This window comes from Oncorhynchus masou, chromosome 31 (genome assembly GCF_036934945.1).
Source record: "Oncorhynchus masou masou isolate Uvic2021 chromosome 31, UVic_Omas_1.1, whole genome shotgun sequence".
Taxonomy (NCBI): Eukaryota; Metazoa; Chordata; class Actinopteri; order Salmoniformes; family Salmonidae; genus Oncorhynchus; species Oncorhynchus masou.
In genome coordinates, this window is record NC_088242.1 from 68,984,484 (window position 1) to 68,995,705 (window position 11,222).

Genomic DNA, 11,222 nt, shown 5'->3' on the forward strand with positions numbered 1-11,222 from the left:
TCTGGACTTTTCATGCATGACAGTGTCTAGGGTTTAGCAATAATGGTGCGACAAACAAAAAATGTCCAGTCAGATGTAGTCCTGTGGGGGCGAAAACAGCATGTTGATGAGAGAGGTCAAAGAAGAATGGCAAGTATTGTGCAAGCTAACAGGCGGGTCACAAACCGACAAGTAGCGGAGCAGTACAACAGTGGTGTGCAGAACGGCATTTTGGAACGCACAACTCGTCGATCCTTGTTATGGAACGGCTATTGCAGCAGATGACCTCACACCAGGAAAAAAAGAAGTAGAGGCTCCAGTGGGCACGTAATCAATAGTTCTGGACAATTGAGGAGTGAAAAAACATTGCCTGGTCCGACGAATCCCGGTTTCTGTTCTGCCATGCTGATGGCAGTGTCAGGATTTGGAGTAAACAGTATTTGTCGAATGGACCCATCCTGCCTGGTACAGGCTGGTGGCGGTGGTGTATCAATCAAGCAATCAAATTTATTTATAAAGCCCTTCTTACATCAACTGATGTCACAAAGTGCTGTACAGAAACCCAGCCTAAAACCCCAAACAGCAAGCAATGCAGGTGTTGAAGCATGTTGGCTAGGAAAAACTCCCTAGAAAGGCCAGAACCTAGGAAGAAACCTAGAGAGGAACCAGGCTATGAGGGGTGGCCAGTCCTCTTTTGGCTGTGCTGGGTGGAGATTATAACAGAACATGGCCAAGATGTTCAAATGTTCATAGATGACCAGCAGGGTCAAATAATAATAATCACAGTGGTTGTCGAGGGTGCAACAGGTCAGCACCTCAGGAGTAAATGTCAGTTAGCTTTTCATAGCCGATCATTCAGAGTATCTCTACCGCTCCTGCTGTTTCTAGAGAGTTGAAAACAATAGGTCTGGGACAAGGTAGCACGTCCGGTGAACAGGTCAGGGTTCCATAGCCGCAGGCAGAACAGTCGAAACTGGAGTAGCAGCACAGCCAGGTGGACTGGGGACAGCAAGGAGTCATCATGCCAGGTAGTCCTGAGGCATGGTCCTAGGGCTCAGGTCCTCCGAGAGAGAGAAAGAAATAGAAAGAGAAAGAATGAGAGCATACTTAAATTCACACAGAACACTGGAGAAATATTCCAGATATAACAGACTGACCCTAGCCCCCGACACATAAACTACTGCAGCATAAATACTGGAGGCTGAGACAGGAGGGGTAAGGAGACACTGTGGCCCCGTCTGACGATACCCCCGGACAAGGCAAAACAGGCAGGATATAACCCCACCCACTTTGCCAACGTATATCTTCAACCATCAACTTACCATCCTGAGACAAGGCCGAGTATAGCCCACAAAGATCTCCCTCACAGCACAACTCAAGGGGGGGCCGTGGCGTGGGGAATGTTTTCCTGGCATACGTTATGTCCCTTGATACCAATTGAGCAACGAAAGTTTCCGACACCCTGTAGAATCCGTTCCCTGAATAATTCAGTCTGTTCTGGATGCAAAGGGGGGTCCAATCCATACTAGGGGAGTGTTCCTAGTAAACTGGCCAGCTCACAATATGAGGTTGGAATAATACTGTGAAATTGTGAAAATGACAATAATACCCTTTTAGTGTATGACCTGGTTGGGATGGAGGTGTAATCGACCAATATAGAGAGTTCCAAACTTCTCTGCCAATAACAACTATATTTTTGTTTTCCCCTACCCACTCAGACCACTCCCAGACAGTGCTAGCAAAATTCTTGCTTGAGAAATTGCCCTTTGCTAAGAAGCTATTTTGACAATTTAATTTTAAATCAATCACAGTGAGGTACTTAATTGTTACCCAGAAATGATTTGATATTGAGATAAAAATGGCTGCGTTGGACCTTTAATGCTACATCAATGGATTCAGTATTTAATCCCCGCTCCCTCTCCATATCTCTCCCTTCCCTTTCCACCCCTCCTCCCCTCTTTCTCCCTTGGGTTTCAGTGTCTCTCAGTCATGTCCCTGTTAAGCGTTTTTGGATACAGAGTGGGTTATGTGGGCCATGATGTGGGTGCAGGGCTATAAGAGCAGCCAACATTAAAGACACCGTTAGGGAGAGAACCCTGCTCTAGCTCAACATCACTGCTGTGACAAACACACAGTCCTGAGCCAAAGAGAGCCCTGAATGTGTGTTCCTGTGTGTGTGTGGCTCATAGATATTTAGGTCTTATTCATCCTCCACATATTGCCTGTACGCTAGCACAGACCAGTGGCCAACCAGTGTCTCTACAGCAGAGTTCCATAATGACTCCACACATACAGTAGTTGTTGGCCTATAAATAGGCTAGACGGGTGATCCTTCTCACAGCATTTCAGTCTAACTGGCTTAGAAATAATACCATAATTTAGGATGCATCTGAGGAGGGTTTGACCAGCTTCTGCAGCTCGTCCGCCATTGAGGTGAAACATGAAATATGTCATTTCCATACTGGGTGTAGGCTAATGATGAGGTACACTTCAGGCAGCTGATTCACGACCAACTGTAGACTAGCTTACTCAGCCATACAACCAGCCCCAAGATACGACCAAAGGGCGCTATAATTCCTGACATTGTTTGATCTCTGACGTCCCAACTCAGCCTGCCCAGTGGGTTATACATCGCATCCCCCGCGACCAGCTCGTACATAAAACATCCTCCATTCACGGTGCAAAGATGTCGGTTTTCTCCTTTACTATACTGAACAAAAATATAAACGCAATATGTAAAGTATCGATCCCATGTTTCATGAGCTGAAATAAATGATTCCAAAAATAATCCACACGCACAAAAAGCTTATTTGTCTAACATTCCATGCACAAATTTGTTTAAACCCCTTTTACACCTTTGCCAAGATAATCCATCCACTAGACAGGTGTGTCATATCAAGAATCTGATTAAACAGCATGATCATTACACAGTTGCACCTTGTGCTGGGGAAAATAAAAAAAAGTGCAGTTTTGTCACACAACACAATGCCACAAGTTTTTATTTATTTAGCCTCCTTTATCTCCCCAATTACAATCTTGTGTCATTGCTGCAACTATCCCTATGGGCTCGGGAGAGGCGGAGGTTGAGTCATGCATTGTCCGAAAGATGATCCCCCAAACCATGCTTCTTTACATCCGCCAACTTAACCCGGAAGACAGCTCCACCAATGTGCTGGAGGAAACACCGTTCAACTGATGACTGAAGTCAGCCTGCAGGAGTCCGGGCCACCACAAGGAGTCGCTAGAGCGTGATGAGCCAAGTAAAGCCCCCCTGGCCAAACCCTCCCTTAACCCAACCCAATTGTGCATGGCCCATGGGACTCCCGGTCACAGCTGGTTGTGACATAGCCTGGGATCGAACCCAGGCCTGTAGTGACACCTCAAGCACTGCGATGCAGTACTTTAGACCACTTCGCCACTCGATGTCTCAAGTTTTGAGGGTGTTTAATTGGCATGGTGCCTGCAGGAATGTACACCAGAGCTGTTGCCAGGGAAATTAATGTTAATTTCTCTACCATAAGTCACCTCAAACATTTTTTCAGAGAATTTGGCAGTACGTCCAACCGGCATTACAATCGCAGACTACGTGTAACCAAGAAACCCTGGGACCTTTTTCACCTGCGGGATCGTCTGAGACCAGGCACCCAGACAGCTGCTGAAACTGTTGGTTTTCACAACCAAATAATTTCTGCAGAAACTGTCAGAAACCGTGTATGGGAAGCTCGACTGCACCGTCGTTGTCCTCACCAGGGTCTTGACCTGACTGCAGTTCCGTGTCGTAACCGAATTCAGTGGGCAAATGCTCACCTTCGATGGCGACTGGCATGCTGGAGAAGTGTGCTCTTCACGGATGAATCCCGGTTTCAACTGTACCGGGCAGATGATGTCGTGTGGGCGAGCGGTTTGCTGATGTCAACGTTGTGAACAAAGTGTCCTATGATTGTGGTGGGGTTATGGTATGGACAGGCATAAGCTACGGATAATGAACATGATTGCATTTATCGATGGCAATTTGAATTCACAGAGATACCGTGAATAGATGCTGAGGCCCATTGTCGTGCCATTCATCCGCCGCCGTCACCTCATGTTTCAGCATGATATTGCATGGACCCATGTCGCTAGGATCTGTACACAATTCCAGGAAGCTGAAATGTCCCAGTTTGTCCATGGGCTGCATACTCACCAGACATATCATCAATTGAGCGTGTGGGATGCTCTGGATCGATGTGTACGAAAGCGTGTTCCAGTTCCCAACAATATCCACCAGCTTCACACAGCCATTGAATAGGAGTGAGACAACATTCCACAGGCCACAATCAACAGCCTGACCAATTCTATGCAAAGGAGATGTGTCACTCTGCATGAGGCAAGTGGTGGTCACACCAGATACTGACTGGTTTTCTAAACACATACACTGCATCGTTGTATCTGTTCCATTATTGCAAATGTGAGAGCTCGGGCAGCACCATTGAGGCTATCTCCATAGTAGTTCCAGTTGTATAGTTGCCACCTGTATTTTCTTCTGAATTTACTACTTGACTATGAGTGGGAAAGCAAATGAGTTCGCCACCTGTAGTTTATTATTTGACTATGAGTGGGAAACAAACTGAATGGGTACATACTGCCACTGTAGTTTATTATTTGACTGGGAAAGCAAACTGAATGGGTTTCTGTAGTTTATTATTTGACTATGAGTGGGAAAGCAAACTGAATTTACCACCTTCTATGAGTGGGAAAGCAAACTGAGTGGGTGCATACTGCCACCTGTAGTTTATTATTTGACTATGAGTGGGAAAGCAAACTGAATGGGTGCATACTGCCACCTGTAGTTTATTATTTGACTATGAGTGGGAAAGCAAACTGAATGGGTGCATACTGCCACCTGTAGTTTATTATTTGACTATGAGTGGGAAAGCAAACTGAATGGGTGCATACTGCCACCTGTAGTTTATTATTTGACTATGAGTGGGAAAGCAAACTGAATGGGTGCATACTGCCACCTCAAATCAAATCAAATCAAATCAAATTTTATTTGTCACATACACATGGTTAGCAGATGTTAATGCGAGTGTAGCGAAATGCTTGTGCTTCTAGTTCCGACAATGCAGTAATAGCCAACAAGTAATCTAACTAACAATTCCTAAACTACTGTCTTATACACAGTGTAAGGGGATAAAGAATATGTACATAAGGATATATGAATGAGTGATGGTACAGAGCAGCATAGCCAAGATACAGTAGATGGTATCGAGTACAGTATATACATATGAGATGAGTATGTAAACAAAGTGGCATAGTTAAAGTGGCTAGTGATACATGTATTACATAAGGATGCAGTCGATGATATAGAGTACAGTATATACGTATGCATATGAGAGGAATAATGTAGGGTAAGTAACATTATATAAGGTAGCATTGTTTAAAGTGGCTAGTGATATATTTACATCATTTCCCATCAATTCCATTATTAAAGTGGCTGGAGTTGAGTCAGTGTCAGTGTGTTGGCAGCAGCCACTCAATGTTAGTGGTGGCTGTTTAACAGTCTGATGGCCTTGAGATAGAAGCTGTTTTTCAGTCTCTCGGTCCCAGCTTTGATGCACCTGTACTGACCTCGCCTTCTGGATGATAGCGGGGTGAACAGGCAGTGGCTCGGGTGGTTGATGTCCTTGATGATCTTTATGGCCTTCCTGTAACATCGGGTGGTGTAGGTGTCCTGGAGGGCAGGTAGTTTGCCCCCGGTGATGCGTTGTGCATCACTACCCTCTGGAGAGCCTTACGGTTGAGGGCGGAGCAGTTGCCGTACCAGGCGGTGATACAGCCTGCCAGGATGCTCTCGATTGTGCATCTGTAGAAGTTTGTGAGTGCTTTGGGTGACAAGCCGAATTTCTTCAGCCTCCTGAGGTTGAAGAGGCGCTGCTGCGCCTTCTTTACGATGCTGTCTGTGTGAGTGGACCAATTCAGTTTGTCTGTGATGTGTATGCCGAGGAACTTAAAACTTGCTACTCTCTCCACTACTGTTCCATCGATGTGGATAGGGGGGTGTTCCCTCTGCTGTTTCCTGAAGTCCACAATCATCTCCTTAGTTTTGTTGACTTTGAGTGTGAGGTTATTTTCCTGACACCACACTCCGAGGGCCCTCACCTCCTCCCTGTAGGCCGTCTCGTCGTTGTTGGTAATCAAGCCTACCACTGTTGTGTCGTCCGCAAACTTGATGATTGAGTTGGAGGCGTGCGTGGCCACGCAGTCGTGGGTGAACAGGGAGTACAGGAGAGGGCTCAGAACGCACCCTTGTGGGGCCCCAGTGTTGAGGATCAGCGGGGAGGAGATGTTGTTACCTACCCTCACCACCTGGGGGCGGCCCGTCAGGAAGTCCAGTACCCAGTTGCACAGGGCGGGGTAACACCAGTATAGGCTGTTTTTGGTTTTCACATTATGTTTGTTGTTTTTTGTATTTGATTCGTGTTTCCATTTGTTTTCATTAAACATGAATCACAATAGCCACGCCGCATATTGGTCCGACTCTCCTTCGCATATAGAAAAACGTTACAGAATCACACACCACAACAGGACCAAGCGGCATGACAACAGGCAGCGGCAGCAGGAGCTACGAAGTCTGGATTATACGACTTGGGAGGAAATAGACAGGTGGGCGGTCGACCCAGGGAAAGTGCCGGAGCCCGCCTGGGATTCGCTGGAGCAGTGTGAGGAGGGTTACATGAGAATGGAGTTGGAGAAACAAGCACGGCGACGCCGATGGAAGCCCGAGAGTCAGCCCCAAAAATTTCTTGGGGTGGGGCTCACAGGGAGTATGGCGACGCTAGGTAGGAGACCTACGCCAAATTCCTGTGCTTACCGGGGGTCTAGAGAGACCGGGCAGGCACCGTGTTATGCTGTGGTGCGCACGGTGTCCCCCGTGCGGGTGCATAGCCCGGTGCGGTACATTCCAGCTCCGCGTATCGGCCGGGCTAGAGTGAGCGTCGAGCCAAATGCCATGAAGCCGGCTCTACGCATCTGGTCCCCAGTGCGTCTCCTTGGGCCGGCTTACATGGCACCAGCCTTGCGCACGGTGTCCCCGGTTAACCTGCATAGCCCAGTGCGGGCTATTCCACCTCGCCGCACTGGTAGAGCGACCGGGAGTATTCAACCAGGTAATGTTGGGCAGGCTCGGTGCTCAAGAGCTCCAGTGCGCCTGCACGGTCCGGTCTACCCAGTACCACCTCCAAGCATCAGCCCTCCGGTGGCAGCTCCCCACACCAGGCTTCCTGTGCGTGTCCTCGGCCCAGTACCACCAGTGCCAGCACCACGCACCAGGCCTTCAGTGTGCTTCGCCTGTTTAGCGCTGCCAGAGCCTTCCTCCTCTCCAGCGCTGCCGGAGTCTCCCGCCTGTTCAGCGCTGCCAGAGCCTTCCTCCTCTCCAGCGCTGTCAGAGTCTCCCGCCTATTTAGCGCTGCCAGAGCCTTCCTCCTCTACAGCGCTGCTGGAGTCTCCTGCCTGTTCAGCGCAGCAAGAGCTGCCAGTCTGCATGGAGCAGCCAGAGCTGACAGTCTGCATGGAGCAGCCAGAGCTGCCAGTCTGCATGGAGCAGCCAGAGCTGCCAGTCTGCATGGAGGAGCCAGTCTGCAAGGAGCAGCCAGTCTGCAAGGAGCAGCCAGTCTGCAGGGAGCTGTTAGTCTGCAAGGAGCTGTTAGTCTGCAAGGAGCTGCCAGTCTGCATGGAGGAGCCAGTCAGCAAGGAGCAGCCAGTCTGCAAGGAGCAGCCAGTCTGCAGGGAGCTGTTAGTCTGCAAGGAGCTGCCAGTCTGCAAGGAGCTGCCAGTCTGCATGGAGCAGCCAGAGCTGCCAGTCTGCATGGAGCAGCCAGAGCTGCCAGTCTGCAAGAAGCCGCCAGAGCTGCCAGTCTGCAAGAAGCCGCAAGAGCTGCCAGTCTGCAAAAAGCCGCCAGAGCCGTCAGTCTGCATTGAGCAGCCAGAGCCGTCAGTCAGCATGGAGCAGCCATAGCCGTCAGTCAGCATGGAGCAGCCAGAGACGTCAGTCAGCATAGAGCAGCCAGAGCCGTCAGTCAGCATGGAGCAGCCAGAGCCGTCAGCCAGCATGGAGCAGCCAGAGCCGTCAGTCAGCATGGAGCAGCCGGAGCAGCCAGTCAGCATGGAGCAGCCAGAGCTGCCAGTCAGCATGGAGCAGTCAGAGCCGTCAGTCTGCCAGGATCTGCCAGTCAGCCAGGATCTTCCAGATCCGCCAGTCAGCCAGGATCTTCCAGATCCGCCAGTCAGCCAGGATCTTCCAGATCCGCCAGTCAGCCAGGATCTTCCAGATCCGCCAGTCAGCCAGGATCTTCCAGATCCGCCAGTCAGCCAGACTATTCCAGATCCGCCAGTCAGCCAGGATCTGCCAGAACCGCCAGCCAGCCAGGATCTGCCAGAGCCAACTACCTGCCTGAGCTTCCTCTCAGTGCTGAGCTACCCCTCAGTCCCGAGCTACCCCTCAGTCCCGAGCTACCCCTCAGTCCCGAGCTGCCCCTCAGTCCCGAGCTGCCCCTCAGTCCCGAGCTGCCCCTCAGTCCAGTGGGGTCCTTGGTGAGGACTACTAGGCCAAGTATGGCAGCGAGGAAGATGGACTAAGACTTTGTTAGAGTGGGGTCCACGTCCCGCGCCGGAGCCGCCACCGTGGACAGACGCCCACCCGGACCCTCCCCTATGGGTTTTGGTGTGCGGAAGGGAGTCCGCATCTTGGGGGGGGGGGGGTGTTCTGTCATGCCCTGGTTTTAGTATTTTGTGATTTCTTTATCTATTTGGTCAGGCCAGGGTGTGACATGGGTTTTTGTATGTGGTGTGGTTTGTCTTGGGTTTTTTTCACAGGTATTGGGATTGTAGCTTAGTGTGGTGTTCTAGGTTAGTCTATGGCTGTCTGAAGTGGTTCTCAATCAGAGGCAGGTGTTTATCCTTGTCTCTGATTGGGAACCATATTTAGGCAACCATATTCTTTGAGTGTTTCGTGGGTGATTGTCCTTATGTCCTTGTTCCTGTTCTGTGTTAGTTTACACCAGTATAGGCTGTTTTCGGTTTTCACATTACGTTTGTTGTTTTTTTGTATTTGATTCGTGTTTCCATTTGTTTTCATTAAACATGAATCACAATAGCCACACCGCATTTTGGTCCGACTCTCCTTCGCATATAGAAAACCGTTACAACGGGTGCATACTGCCACCTGAAGTTTCTTATTGAACTATGGGTTGGAAAACAAACTGAACTGGTGCATACTGCCACCTGAAGTTTCTTATTGAACTATGGGTTGGAAAACAAACTGAACGGGTGCATACTGCCACCTGAAGTTTCTTAATTTACTCTGAGTTGGAAAACAAACTGAACGGGTGCATACTGCCACCTAGAGTTTCTTATTGAACTATGAGTTGGAAAACAAACTGAACGGGTGCATACTGCAAACTGAAGTTTCTTCTTTTACTACTTCTATGTGTTGGAAAACAAACTGAACAGATGCATAGTGCCACCTGGAGTGTGTTGTTTGAATGGGTATAAAGCCAAGGTTGGCTGTTTACAGCCAGCTGCAGTTCTGGAATGTTTTCTCACAAGTATAATTCATTGGCAGATCCCTCCTGGTGACCTGGATGGAATTATATGATCCTTCCTTAACAACTAGACGGGTGGGTTGTTTAGCAACAAAACCGACCCGTGCAAGAAAAGCAATGCGTGCACAACTATGTGGCAAAACAGATGGGGCTGGCTTAGATTGTTGACAACATGTAAACTATATTTTGTCTCCACATATTTATTGAAAACGGAAACACATTTTCACAATGAGCACTTGTTGTCTCTCAAATACATTGCTACAGTTCTTTGTTAGCAAGCTAACAATATTTTTGCCATATTAGCATAGACTTCACATGAGTCAAAACACCACAAACCAGACATGGTAGCAATGACAATGAGTTGAAACGAGCCACCATAGATTCCTCACATGGCAGCTTGTATAATTTTTGTCAACCAACCCGTCGATAGGAAGTCCCACCCAGTACTTCAAAATGGTGAAAGTCCTCAATGGTGCAGCCCATGCTAAAATATGCTTTTTGGGCATTAGAATTCTCCATCTAAAGCTATGGGTAAACAACAGACTGCTGCAGCCTGACTGAGCTCCATACGCAACCTCAGGAAGTAGAAATAGCCACTAGCATTGTGTTATATTAAGACATATTTTTGATGTTTTTATTTTGTTGCATTGGGACATCAGAGGGTGAATGTTGTAAGGAATAATAGCGCCCTCTGACAGATCTTGAGGCTGGCCAACAATTTGCTCCCGGACTCCCACCAGGCTTCTTCTACAGTTGGCTACAAATTCAACGCAAAAGCAAACATGCACAAAAAATCCTTAATTCCATATATATATATTTTTAAATGTATTCATTTATCTATTATCGGTGTTCAGTAAAGTCTCGGTGAAATATAAGATATTACAGTTTTTAATATATCGGGATAGTCTTAATCGCAGATTGTTTCGTTTGTTTTCCAATGATAGCACATTGGCCAATAATTCCGAGGGTAGTGGTGATTTACCCACTCATCTGCAAATTTATACAAGGCACACCGCCCTCCTCACCCTTTTCTACTCTTTTCTTCACACTGACAAGGATTTGGGCTTTTTCTTGACAAAGCAGTATATCCTTTGCATCGGACATATTAAAGAAAAATCTTTGTCCAGTTCGAGGTGAGTTATTGCAATTTTGATGTCCAGAAGCCCTTTTCGGTCATAAGAGACGGTAGAAGCAACAGTATGTACAAAATGAGGTACAAACAATGCGAAAAAACTAAATAACACAGTTGGTTAGGAGTCCGTAAAATGGCAGCCTTCCCCTCCAGCGCCATTATTATTGTTATTTTATTTGACTTACAGTAGTGAGTGCATACATGTTCATACTTTCTTATAGACATTAACGCCTACCTTTGTATTTTCTTGTCCCATGTATGTCAGTGTTGTGGTTTTCAATATGCATTACAGACCGATGTGAGATATGTGTCAAATACATCTTCCTTCCATCCCTCCATGGATGCTTTCTGAATCGCATTGAATAGACACCTGTTAGAAGCCCAGGTCTACTGTTATAACGCCTGGTGATGAACGCATCAAATTCTCGCTGAAACATTGAAATTCGGCCTAATGATTGCACTCACAACCACCTAATGCAAATTAAATGAACAAACTCATTGTATGTGAGTATGGTACCATGACGTAATAT